General features: G+C 44.6%; 4 non-coding genes across 4 annotated transcripts; 3 read left to right on the forward strand and 1 right to left on the reverse strand.

Moving 5' to 3' along the window:
* The first annotated feature begins 588 nt into the window (after positions 1 to 588).
* trnai-uau (transfer RNA isoleucine (anticodon UAU)) lies at positions 589 to 683 on the forward strand. The gene is made up of 2 exons: positions 589 to 626; positions 648 to 683. It is a non-coding gene; the product is annotated as a tRNA-Ile (tRNA).
* A 2,063-nt stretch (positions 684 to 2,746) lies between these two features.
* Positions 2,747 to 2,841, reverse strand: trnai-uau (transfer RNA isoleucine (anticodon UAU)). The gene is made up of 2 exons: positions 2,804 to 2,841; positions 2,747 to 2,782 (listed from the first exon to the last, which is right to left on the reverse strand). It is a non-coding gene; the product is annotated as a tRNA-Ile (tRNA).
* A 2,154-nt stretch (positions 2,842 to 4,995) lies between these two features.
* On the forward strand, positions 4,996 to 5,085 carry trnar-ucg (transfer RNA arginine (anticodon UCG)). Its single transcript is given in 2 exon segments — positions 4,996 to 5,032; positions 5,050 to 5,085. It is a non-coding gene; the product is annotated as a tRNA-Arg (tRNA).
* Positions 5,086 to 9,429: 4,344 nt separating this feature from the next.
* On the forward strand, positions 9,430 to 9,502 carry trnat-ugu (transfer RNA threonine (anticodon UGU)). The gene has a single exon. It is a non-coding gene; the product is annotated as a tRNA-Thr (tRNA).
* The last annotated feature ends 2,972 nt before the right edge of the window (positions 9,503 to 12,474 follow it).

Here is a 12,474-nt window from a genome sequence, read left to right on the forward strand (position 1 = left end):
CTCCTTTCTGACGCTCCTTAAAACCGAATTTTTTGACAAAGTTTTCGGTCACCTGTCCGAATATCTCCTTTTTTGGATCTGTGTCAAATTTTACCTGATGACGCTCCTGTAAAGCGCCTTGGGACATTTTATTTTGTTAAAGGCGCGATATAAATGCAAGTTGTTAATTGTAAGCTCTCCCACCATTTCAAGAAGTCAGGGTATGTCAGTCACCTTGGTAACTCCGAACCATCTATTGCTGCACCTGGTTCACCGTTTCCATCACCAGCTCAGGTGCACCCTCTCGAGAGGATGTATATCGTGAGACTGAGGGTATCTCACAGGGTGAAGCACCGAGCACCAGTGAGCAGGAGGAGCTGGAAATAATTATGATAATTATTATTACATAAACTGTGAACAGCCTATACCTTAAACAATGACCCAAGATAAAACCAATCGCCAGTCCGTGAGTCGATATACTCAAGTCGTGATTTGCACACGGCCGAATGGCAGTTGGCGACATGTGTCCTCTTGGAAACCGATCAGAAAGATCATACAGTATCACCGGTCGGAAATGAGAGTATTTGATGGCAGCTTCAATAGTGCGCAGCTCCAGTGGCGCAATCGGTTAGCGCGCGGTACTTATATAACAGTATCAAGCTCGGGAAATGCCGAGGTTGTGAGTTCGAACCTCACCTGGAGCAGTTTAACTTTTTGCTTCATGAATATTTCCACCGGAGTTCAAGGGACAGCTGCTTTGTTCCATGAAGTATCTCCTTCTTATTGTTCTCATGTGGGCACTTCGGGTCCTCTGGCCGGCCGTATTGCAATAGCAGGTGTGAGTTTATTTGTTAATAGGCGGGAGAGGGGGCGATTGGCGACAGCATGAAATGGCAAAGGAGGCGGCACGAGATCTTCAAATCTAAAGATCCGAACACACGATTCTTCTTTTCGTGAAACAGACATTCTTCTGTTTGAAGTGTCGTGTAGGAAAATTCGGAAGGTAAATGTGTTTCCCGGTGTCACTGAGTAACGGGTGGAATTATTCCGCTTTCTGTTGTTGATCCGCTAACAGGTCGAGAGACCTTTTCCAGCTCCGGTGTGGGACAAGTTTAGCTTTTGAGCCACTGGGTAAAGTTTTTATTTAATTGGTGTTAACGAATGACAGGACATTTGGCACAAACGAGAAGAATTGTAAACTCACGAGTTTCCTCTCCATGTTTCTTACATCAGGTTCAACTCAATCAAGGATTCTCCTCAAAACGTTACTGAGAATTTTATAAAACGGACCCTCACCCGAGTTCGACGCCCACAATGGAAAATTCAGAGACCGACCATGAATCTGTATGATGCAAACTCACGAATAGCGACCCTGGATAGTTCAGTCGGCAGAGCATCAGAATTTTAAGCGAAGTAGTGAACTTAGGGTCGAGGATTTAAGTCCCGACTCAGGTTGTTAGTTTTACAACAGTTGGCAAGTTCTGCCTTTCCAGCGGAACAACAACTGCCGGAGAGACGATGACTGTGATGTGTTGTCAATATGTTGAACTTTGGTGAGCATTCTCGGAAAAGGGCTTTGTTCTTCTCTGATCAACATTTTTACCAGAAACATTTGGACAGTAGATTATCAGTTAGAAAGACCACTGATTGCCCGTTCACACCACCGGTCCCTTCTTTGTACAGATATTGTTAAATGTCTAAACTGCTTCAAGTAAGTCTCTTCCATAATTATCTGGAAGTGTTTGGATCGGTGCAGTTATCTGTAGCTTGTCAATTGGATGGTGAACACTGAGTTTAGTTGGGCTGATCTGATTTCTTTGTTCCAATAAATTAGATACCTTTTAACCGCCACCCACTCCTTGCAGACACTTCCAGCATCATCTCCGTGGGCGGTAGAATGCAGAGACATTCAGCGTTACAAATCAATCCGTGCTGCCTCTTACCGAATCTCGGGAACAATGTGAACCCTTTCAGCCTCTCAGATGCCGATGTCTCCAATTTCATCTTGTGAGCAAGAACCCCTGGTGATTTTCCAGTTACTTAAGTTCGCTTCACTTTCCCAAAGGTTTGCTCCAAGAGAAAACAACGAAAAATAAGGAAAAAGTGAGCATTTCGTCATTGGTGGCGAAGCAAAATCGCTGCTTTCATTCCTTCCAATGTTTGTCTTCCTGCGGGCTCTGAACCTTCTGCACTCCGCTATTTTTATCACATGACCAGGAAGTGAAACAAGTTGAATGTGAAAGTTGGAACAACAAACTGGATCAAGCAATAGGCGGGGGTGGCGGGGGCGGGGGGTGGGGGCGGGGGGGTGGATATTGGAAAACAAACAGCCAAGCAACGAAAAGCGGGTCAGCTGTTATATAAGAAGATAAGAAATAGGAGCAGGAGTCGGCCTTACGGCCCCTCGAACCTGCTCCACCATTCAATAAGATCATGGCTGATCTTCGACCTCGAATCGATTTTCCCGCCCGATCCCCATATTCCTGCACGACACTTCAAACACAAGAATGTTTGTTTCACGAAGAGAAGAATTGTGTGTTCGGTTCTTCAGATTTAAAGATCTCGTGCCGCCTCCTTTGTCATTTCACGCTGTCGCCAATCGCCCCCTCTCCTGCCGATTAACATCTAAACTCACATCTGCTTTGCAATGCGGCGGGCCAGAGGACACCAAGTGCACACATGAGAACACGAAGAAGGAGATGCTTCAAGGAACAGACCAGCTGTGCCTTGAACTCAGGTGGAAATATTCAGAAGCAAAAGTTCAAACTGCTCCAGGTGAGGCTCGAACGCACAACCTCGACATTTCTCAAGCCTGATATTATCATATAAATACCGCGCGCTGACCGATTGCGCCACTGGAGCCACGTATGACACACAGTCTCATCAAACACTCTCATTTCCGGCCTGTGAGTCTCTATGTTCTTTCCACCATGTTTCCAATTGGACAAATGCAGCCAACGTCAGTTCGACCATGGATTTTTTGTTGGTCGAATTCTTGCCTGCCACACAGGAAGCGAGCGTTCCATTACTGCCCAATGCAGGAGCATTTTCATTCTGCATTCATGACATCGCTGAATTGGGATCAATTCATATTCAGCTTCAATCTGCACAACATCTTGAGACATTTTCTTTTCTCCAGGTGTGTTGCGTCCACTGAACCTCGGATTCTGCACGCAAAGGATGGGAGACGTTTTGAACGCTCTTCTGCTGACCGTCGTTGATGCAAGCTCACTTGTGAATGTTAAATCTGAGATTAATAGATTTCTGTGAACGAAGTGTATGGAGGGATATGTGGAAAAGGCGGGTATATGGAGTTAAGTCGCAGGTTCACCATGAACTAATTGAATGGCGGAACAGGCTCGACTGGCAAAATGCCACTGCCACTTGCTGATATGCGCCACCTTCTCCTGCAAGAAAACGGGACGTGTGTCTGTGTGATTTGCCTGTCATGCTTGGATAGCTGCCAGTGTGTATGACCTGTGATATGTGGGTGGGCGGCTCAAAACAGTGGTCATGTGTAAGGGTGAAAGGAAGCCTCTGGTTAGAAGAGTTGAGTACCGATGGAAAGAGTTTGTTGGTATGTGGGGGATGGGGGGTGTATTGCGTGGTGCAGTTGGTAGGCGAGGCCACTTGAGAGCTGACCTCACTCACCTTAACGACTCATGTAAGAGCATTGAACTTCTTCCTGCACTGCATCCAAGTCCATGTTCCTGTGCGCCTGGCATTGACTTCCGCCCCCGCTGCCTCCCGCTGCCTTTGGATGTATGTCTGGAGGGCCTCTTTCCCACCCCCTCCATCACCCCTCACTCTGCGGTTATTGGATGTTCCTCCATCTATCCAAATATTGCACCATGGTCTCCCAGCGGCAACAGAGACCCTTGGCGCATGCCCTCTCCAGGCCTGGTACCAACTCAGATTCATGACCAAACAATGCATTATATTGATGTGGCTGAAGGGATAAATATTGAACTGGTCTCCGGGGAGAACGAATCACCTTTTAAGACGGAGACAAGGTGATTGTATCAGTTCGAGTTTTGACCTTTGTAATGTTTTTCTTTCCTTATTTTTCTTTTCTTCAGATTCCAACTGATCAGAAAACTGACAACTGAACTCTCAAAGAGTTTTAGAAAAATCTGTCACTCAAAATAAACAATGTTATAAATAAAGAAATAAACCGGATTGAGACGGTTCACTTCACTTCACTGAAACGTCTAATTCCGGTTAAACCGGCGCGGCGGAGTCACAGCAGCTCATCGCTGATCTGCACCTCAACTCCATTCAACGAAATAGAAACTGGAAATCTCATGTTTCGAGACGAGTTTACTAATTCCCTGAAAAATGATTATCACGAAAACAGCAAAACATTCCCTGCCCTGATTAAACACACAGCAAGGGGATGTGTCGAATATATGGCAAGAAACGCGCGATTTTATTATTACACGGATAGAATCCCGTGCTCAATATTAACATTAACACTGAGCGCCAGGTCTGGATCTGACCCGTTTACCCCGTGGTGCGGGACCCCGTCCGCGTTTATATTTACCAAACACAGAAAATCAGAATATAATAATCGCACCCAGCAGAATTGGGGATTGTTCGTATTTTACAGGACGAGATGAGACCACTCGGCCCGTCGGGCTTGGATATTAAATTCTGTTCACATTCTCCGCTCGGTGTTGTTCTCCGTGTACATTTTTAGTTAACCGATTTGTCTTGTTATTTTATTTCCCCTCTCTCTATTTTGCAGGCTGAGTGCGAAAGAGATTCGATTTGGAGGCTAAACACTTTGATCAAAGATTTGAACATTGTTTATTCTGATTGTAGGTTTCTCGGAGACCCAGCGGGAGTTCAGTTCTCAGTTTCCTGATTAGTCGGAAACAGTAGAGCCAACTTGCTCCAAGAAAGAAAACAATAAATGAACAACATCAACAAAGTGAAAGTCAGTGAAAGATCCAAGCAGAGTCTTAACCACCCCTGCCCCTGGTTTAAGATCTTTTGCTGAAACTTTGCAGTCGCGGCCGCGTAGCCTAATGGATAAGGCGTCTGACTTCGGTATTAATCGTCGATGTTATCAGAAGATTGCAGGTTCGAGTCCTGCCGCGGTCATTTTTACATTCCTTCCAACGTGCGCCGTTACTGTTTGACACCGGGCCGTTTCGAACAGTGACTGACCTCATTGAACGGAATCCATAAATTCCTTTGCTGACAGAAGTTGGCCCGACACATTCAACATTGTCGGTCTGGGTGCTCGGGCAGGACATAGTGTAAAATTGACTTTGTTTCTATTGTTTGGATTCAGAAATGGTCGAATAATCCATTCTGCTCTGTCCGTGTGGGTCGGAATCCCATCCGTGTCGTTATTGTATTGAAATTTTGTTGCGGCCCTACGTAAGTTTTGTACAATTAAAATGGTCTTGAATGATATTACCATCAATTCGAAACCGGTGTTTTAAGTCTATGTCCATGGATTGTTTATATTTTGTTTAAATGGAGAGGGACAATTGGAATTTTACACCTGCTGTAATGAGATAATGGTCGAGTGGAGAGGACGGATCGGAGATAAACCTTTCTGTCCTTCCTTGCTGCCTCTGGGGTTGACAGCGAATGAAAGATTAACGGAAAAAGCAAATGAAAAGGGAGCTGGAACATAAAGGGTTAACTTTATCCATCAGGATGAAATCGAATTTCAAAACTTTTTAACAATCTTGAACCTGTCCAGTTATTAGATTTGCACCAAGTCTGTACATTTTTTCTGTTAAATTTAATTCCTCCGCCCGCTCTTCATGACGAAAAATTAAATTTGGTGGGAGGTCGGGTCCAGATTTGAGTCCACGATCTCTCTCATTGTTAAGAGTCTCCCGTTTTGAACTAGAATCCCACCCATGGCTCGGTTCCCAGTAACTGCTGCAGAGATTGAAGGACTTCGGTCCCTCCTGAATCTCCTGCATTTCACCATCTCCCGATTATTCGATCGCTATTTGGGAACATGGGAGAAAGTCTGGGTTTAAATCCCGAACATTTAAATCCCCAACAATTCTTCTGTTTAACCCATTCCACGGTGTCTTTAGTTAACAATAACCTCCCGAGCGCAATTGGAATCCAGTCCGCAGTTTGTTTCCTTCTCTGTTCCTGTTCTCCCTCGGTGTCTCCAAAAGACCATTCACTGTTTGGATCAGGAGCCTGGGTTTAAATCAGCATTCTTGTAATTATCTGCTGCACCCTCTCTAAAGCCTTGATATCCTTCCTAGAGTGTGGGGCCAATAATTGAATACAATATTTCAGCTGAGGCCTAACCAGTGTTTTATAAAGGTTTAGCATAACTTCCTTTCTTTTGTACACTATGGCTCCAAGCGAATGATCCCATATGCTGATTTAACAGCCTTCTCAACTTGTCCTGCCACATTCAAAGATTTATTTGCATAGATCTCCATATCTCGATGTTCCTGCACCCGATTTAAAATTGTACCATTCGATTTATATTGTCTCTCCTCATTCTTCAGGCCAAAACTTATCACTTCACACTTCTTTGCGTTAAATTCGATCTGCCATGTGTCTGGCCATTTCATCACTCTGCCTATGTCGTCCTGAAGTCTGTTACTATCCTTTAAATTGTTCATCACATTGCCGAGTTTCGTGTCATCTGCACACTTTGAAATTCTGCCCTGTCCATCCAAGTCCATGTTGAACACTATCTATTTCAAGACGACGCGATCAGGCCTTCTTTGCCAAAATCGTTTTCAATGCGTGACATTCATTATCAAGTAAGACTTTGCAGAATGTATGAGGTAAGAAACGACATTGCCGTCTGTATGTGCAACGTAATAAAGTGCTTCCTGATTTCACCGTGAAAATCCGAGCTCTGATTTTATGTCCCGCCCCATCCCCATCACCGGAGGAAATAACTTCTCTGTATCTACTCTTCCGAATCGTTTTATCGTCTGACCAAGGCTCCATGCAACTGAAGCATAACTTCCTCCTCTTTATATTCCAGTCCCCTTAAGATAAAGGTCAACATCCCTTTAACCTTTTTGATTACCTTTTTTTATTGTCCAATAGTTTTTAGTGATTTGTGTACATGGACACACAAATCCCTTTGCTCCTCCACTGTTCCTAATCTCTCGACATTGAGACCATTTTCCGATTGATTGGATCCAAAGTGAATTACCTCACACTTCCCCACATTAAACTCCATTTAACACAGTTTTGCGAGTCACTTAATCTGTCTCTGTCCCTTTGTAACTTCCTGATCCCACCCACACAGGTAACTGTGCCTCCGATCTTACTGTCATTTGCAAACTTGGATATACAACTCTCTATTCCTTCATCCAAGTCACTCAGAAATATTGGGAGCACATTCCCGAGTGTTCACTGAAATCAGGTACCTTAATATTTTGAGGAATCCTTGAAATCCCACGGTCTTTCCCCACAGGTTTCAGTTCGCGCTGCAGTAAATCTCGTCCTCGGGTCTTTATTGAAAACCGTCAGTTTTTGCTGTTCAATCAGAATTGTCTTTGCATCCCGTGCTGGCGAGTCAGGGATTAGTGTTCGAAGAATCAGGAATAGGATCTGGAACCAGATCTTGCCCACTGCGCTACTGAGTTCGATTTTTATGTTTGATCCGCTCGATCAGATTGAATTTGACCAAGAAACAGGAAGCGGTTTCGGTGAAACTGATCCGAGGGGGAAGCGCGAAGGTGGTTGAAGCGATGAGCTGCTCAGTGATTGGATCCAGCCCGTGTGGCTCAGGATCCCGGTCTGGTCTCGGTCGCCGACACTGTTTTCTTCCTGATTGTTTTCCCTCTGCTTTCAGCAATTGCCTCAGGAACTATCTTTTATATCTGGATTCAGCACCAGGCAGAGAGATAGAAACAACTGTCTGGTGTTTATTGACCTGATCGGGAGGTTAAAATCACCGACGGCTGATTCACTGAGATCTCCAGGCCTGTGCTCTGCCGCCATTTGCTTTGGTTCCCTGTTCGACGCTTGTTCTCTCCGGGTGAAGAAGACAGATTTTCTCTTTCACCAGTTTTTTACAATACTGGACCGGTCTCATTTTCTTTGTGGATAACTGGGATAAGTGGACAGAGCAGGGACAGAGAAAGGCTCTTGGAACCCGGAGCGGAACAAGGTCTCACTGTTATCGGACCAGAATTATTTCATTATCATTCTAATCCTGCAATTGCTGGGACCTCGAGCCACAATGATGAATTCACAGCGTGCGCCATTATCGATAGGTAAATGTTGCAGAAAGTGAGATACGGGAATTTGTGATTTGCCCATAATTTCTGGAACATTTCCGCCGCTCCTCCGAAAGGCTCGATTAAACGATAAAAGTTGTTTTCGTCGCTCAGCACACTGTTGCCGTCAACGGCGATCGCCAATTCGCTGTATTTACACCAATAATCGTGCCGCAGCCAATTACGATTGGACAATGAAGGTAAATAAATTATGAGGCAGCAAGAAGTGACTGAGAAAAGTCACAGACTTCAGCCTCTCAGCTTCTCTCCTGCCATCTCACTCTCAGGCTCAGTCTTTTGTTCCTTTTCAGTCGAGTTTATTTCTGCTCCCTCCCATCTTCCTTCCTTCTATCCATCACTGCCATCTTTCTTGGAAAAAGACGTTCCTGCCGTCTGCAGCTATGAAAAAATCTGAGACGCCAATTGGTGATTTTTCACTTAAAATGGAAGCGTAGTGGGACTTAACTGGGATTCGATCTCCGGACTTCTCATTTATCAATCATTGAAAACCTCAAAGTGAAAATAAGACCCGAAGTTCACCGAAACGCTGGCAATTGACCATGCAGCCATGTAAAACTTCGCTGCCACCCACAGCCGATCAGCCATCCTTTCAGACGGTTCCTGTTCATTCAATCTCGCTTTCTATTCCGATGTACAGCATCATCGAGTTGTACACTAATTATTTCAAGTAAACAATATCAACGTCTTTTCACCAAATTTTGAATGTCCAACTTGTCTTATCCAGTAAGACTTTCTAAAATTGAAATGATCTGAAGCAAAATTGCCGTTTGTGTGAGAATAGAGTACACCGGGTAGACTAGTGCTAACACACATTTCATAATGTAAAACAAACACACGTTAAACTATTGTGCAGCAGTTGTCGGAGGTCACCCACAGGAGGAGGTCAGGGCCGGGTGTATCACACACAGTACTCATCAACATTTCGTGGGAAGAGATCAGAAATGCAATAGGGTAAGACCAGATAGTGTGGAGAGAGTGTGGGAATAAATCAGGATGAATAGGACTAGATATAAGATGTACTGACAGGGGATAAGGAAGAGAAGGTCATGACTGATATCCATGGTTTCTCAGGCTGAGACCGTTGAACAAAAGGTTGAGGTTATTACGCAGACGCACTGAAGGGGAAGGCTCAACAAAGTCGCTTGACAAAGGTATCAATACCATAACGTTGGGAAAAGTTGGCACGAATGTGAGCGCCGTGGCTCAGTGGTTAAACCACCTGTCTTGTAAACAGGAGATCCCGGGTTCAAATCCCAGCGGTGCTTTAAGCTCAGGTTGTTAGCTTCTTTGCTCCCATTTTCCACCCGTTGTGCTTCAGAGAGCAGCAAGAACAATCTTTCCTTCTCCTCATTGGCAGCCTCCAGAAGGCCTTGGTTTTTGCTTCCCAGCCTCTCTGTGTTGACTGCCGAGTTAAATTAGTTCCAGAGATTCCCATCCACGGGTTTACAATTGCAACGAATCATCTCCGTGAGGTTAAAGTGCCCCCTGCTCCTTTATATTTCGATTAAATAATATCAATCAATTGCGGAATAAAAATTCAGCTGTTCGCTGATATTCTGTATTTTCCCCAATCAAGTCGACAGGAGGGAACGAATCTTTGTCTGAGGACGTTGGACAAACTGATTCTAGGGTAGAGCTAAACATTCATGGTGGAGATTAAACACAGACCAACACCGCGGGACCGCTTCTGGTCAACGACTTTAATTCTTAAACCAGAGCTGTTTTAGCGAAGGGATTGAAGAGTTGGATTCTAAATCTAAGGGGATCCAGACGCGCCGGTTTAACCGGATTTACACGGTTCACTTCACTTCAACAGGAAAACATTCAACAATTTCAAAAGTTTCATCCCCTGATTCTCGTGACCGGACAGGAAGTGAAATTTCAAATTGGTTTTTCAGTTCCAGCAACAAGATTCTTCTCAATATAAGAAAAACGGAGTGTTTCAAACTGCAGGGAGTGAATTAACCGCAGATTCGGAGCCAGCGCTCTCCAGTATGTTCTTATCTACAACACTCTTAGAATTATGGAGTCATAGAATGGTTCCAGCACAGAAAGAGTACATTCGGCCCGTCGAGTCCGTGCCGGCTCTTTGCAAGAGCAATCCAGCTAATCCCATTTCCCCGCTCTCTACTCGAAGCTCTGCAATTTTTCTCCCTTCAAGTACTGATCCAATTCGCTTTTGAAAGCCACGAGTGAATCTGCCTCCACCACCCCCACAGGCACTGCATTCCAGATCACAACCATCGCTGTGTCAAAAACTTTTTTCTCATGTCGCCTTTGGTTCATTTGCCCATGACCTTAAATCTATGCACTCTGGTACTTGACCCCTCCGCCAATGGGAACAGTTTATCTCTATCTACTCTGTCCATACCCTTCATGACGTTGAATACCTCGATCAAATCTCCTCCGAAATTTTGGCTCAATGGTGAACAACCCCAGCTTCTCCAGTCTATGCACGGAACTGAAGTCCCTCATCCCTGGAATCATTGCAGTAAATCTCTTCTGCAACTTCTGTAAGGCCTTCACATCCTTCCGAATGTGCGGTGCCCAGAACTAGAAACAATACTCTAGTTGTGGCTCAACCACTGCTTTATAAAGGTTCATCATAACCTCCTTGCTTTTGAACTCTATGCATCTATTCATGAAGCCCAGGTTCCCGTATGCTTTCTTAACCGCTTTCTCAACCTGCCCTACCATCTTCAATGATTTGTGTACATAGACCCGCAGATCTCCCTGTTCCTGCACCCCAATTAGAATTGTACCGTTTAGTTTATATAGCTTTTCCTCGTTCCATGACTCTTCCCTTCCGCCGATACTTCTCAGGACTTAAAACTCAGTTTAATTACACCGACTTATCATTTTCTAATTTATCCCGTTTCTCTCCCTCTCTGTCTGTATCGAACGTGGTTTCCTCACTTGTTGCGACCCCGCCCGCACTCCATCCGTCTCTGTGTTCAGACAAAGGAACTGGCTGAAGTGTCACATCATCCTGGGGGATTTCAGTGTGAGTGAGGCTTCCACGGACACTAGATCCCGTTCAAAGAGTTTCATCAAGAGGTGTTTCAATACGGTGAGGTCATCTTTACTGCCTGGAGATTATAATGTCCAGACGGGCAGTGAGACTGAATGGGGACTGAGTGCAGAGATTGGAATGGGAGGCCAGCAGATTCACTTTGATCTGGCCATGTTTTCATTTCTTCTCTATGAATCCCCTGAGCTGGAGATCAGCCTCCTCCTTGAGAGCGATTCGGCAATCCAGATCAGAGGGTATTAAGTATCAAGAAAGTCGAGTGGGACTGGAGCCCCTTGTTTGACAAATTTATTGGAGTTGTTTGAGGATGTAGCCAGCAGGGTAGATCAAGGGGAACCAGTGGCTGTAGTTTACATGGATTTTCAAAAGGCATTCGATAAGTTCCAACATAAAAGGTTGTTCCATTTGGTAAGGGCGCATGGGGTTGGTGGTAATATATATTAGCATGGTTGAAGATTGGTTAACGGAGAGAAAGCAGAGAGCAAGGATAACGGGTCATTCTCAGGTTGGCAGTCTGTAATTAGTGAGGTGTCGCAAGGATCGGTGCTTGGGCCTAAGTTATTTACAATCTATATTAATGAATTAGATAAAGGGAACGAGTGTACTGCATCCACCTTTGCTGACGATACAAAGCTCGGCGGCAAAGCAAGTTGTGAGGAGGAGACAAAGAATCTGCAAAGGGATATAAAAAGATTTACTGAGTGGGCAAGAAGGTGGCAGATAGAGTATAACGTGGAGAAATGTGAATTTATTCACTTTGGCAGTCAGAATAGAAGAACAGAATATTGTTTCAATGGTGAGAATCTATTAAACGTTGGTCTTCAGAGAGACTTGGGTGACCTAGGTCAAAAAAATTATTACGTGGGCACAGCAAGCAATTAGGAAAGCAAATGGCATGTTGGCCTTTATTGCAAGGGGGTTGGAGGACAAGAGTAAGGAAGTCTTATTGCAGTTGTGAGGGCTTTGGTGAGACCTCTCCTGCAGTACTGCGAACAGTTTTGCTCTCCTTATCTAAGGAAGGATATACTTGCCTTGGAGACAGTTCAACGCAGGTTGACTAGATTAATTCCTGGGATGAGAGGTTTGTCCTATAAAGAGACGTTGAGTAGAATGGGCCTAAACTCTCTGAAGTTTAGAAAAATGAGAGGTGATCTCATTAAAACATAAAAGATTATGAGGGGGCGTGACAAGTTAGGTGCTGAGAGA

Source organism: Heptranchias perlo, unplaced genomic scaffold (genome assembly GCF_035084215.1).
Source record: "Heptranchias perlo isolate sHepPer1 unplaced genomic scaffold, sHepPer1.hap1 HAP1_SCAFFOLD_54, whole genome shotgun sequence".
Taxonomy (NCBI): Eukaryota; Metazoa; Chordata; class Chondrichthyes; order Hexanchiformes; family Hexanchidae; genus Heptranchias; species Heptranchias perlo.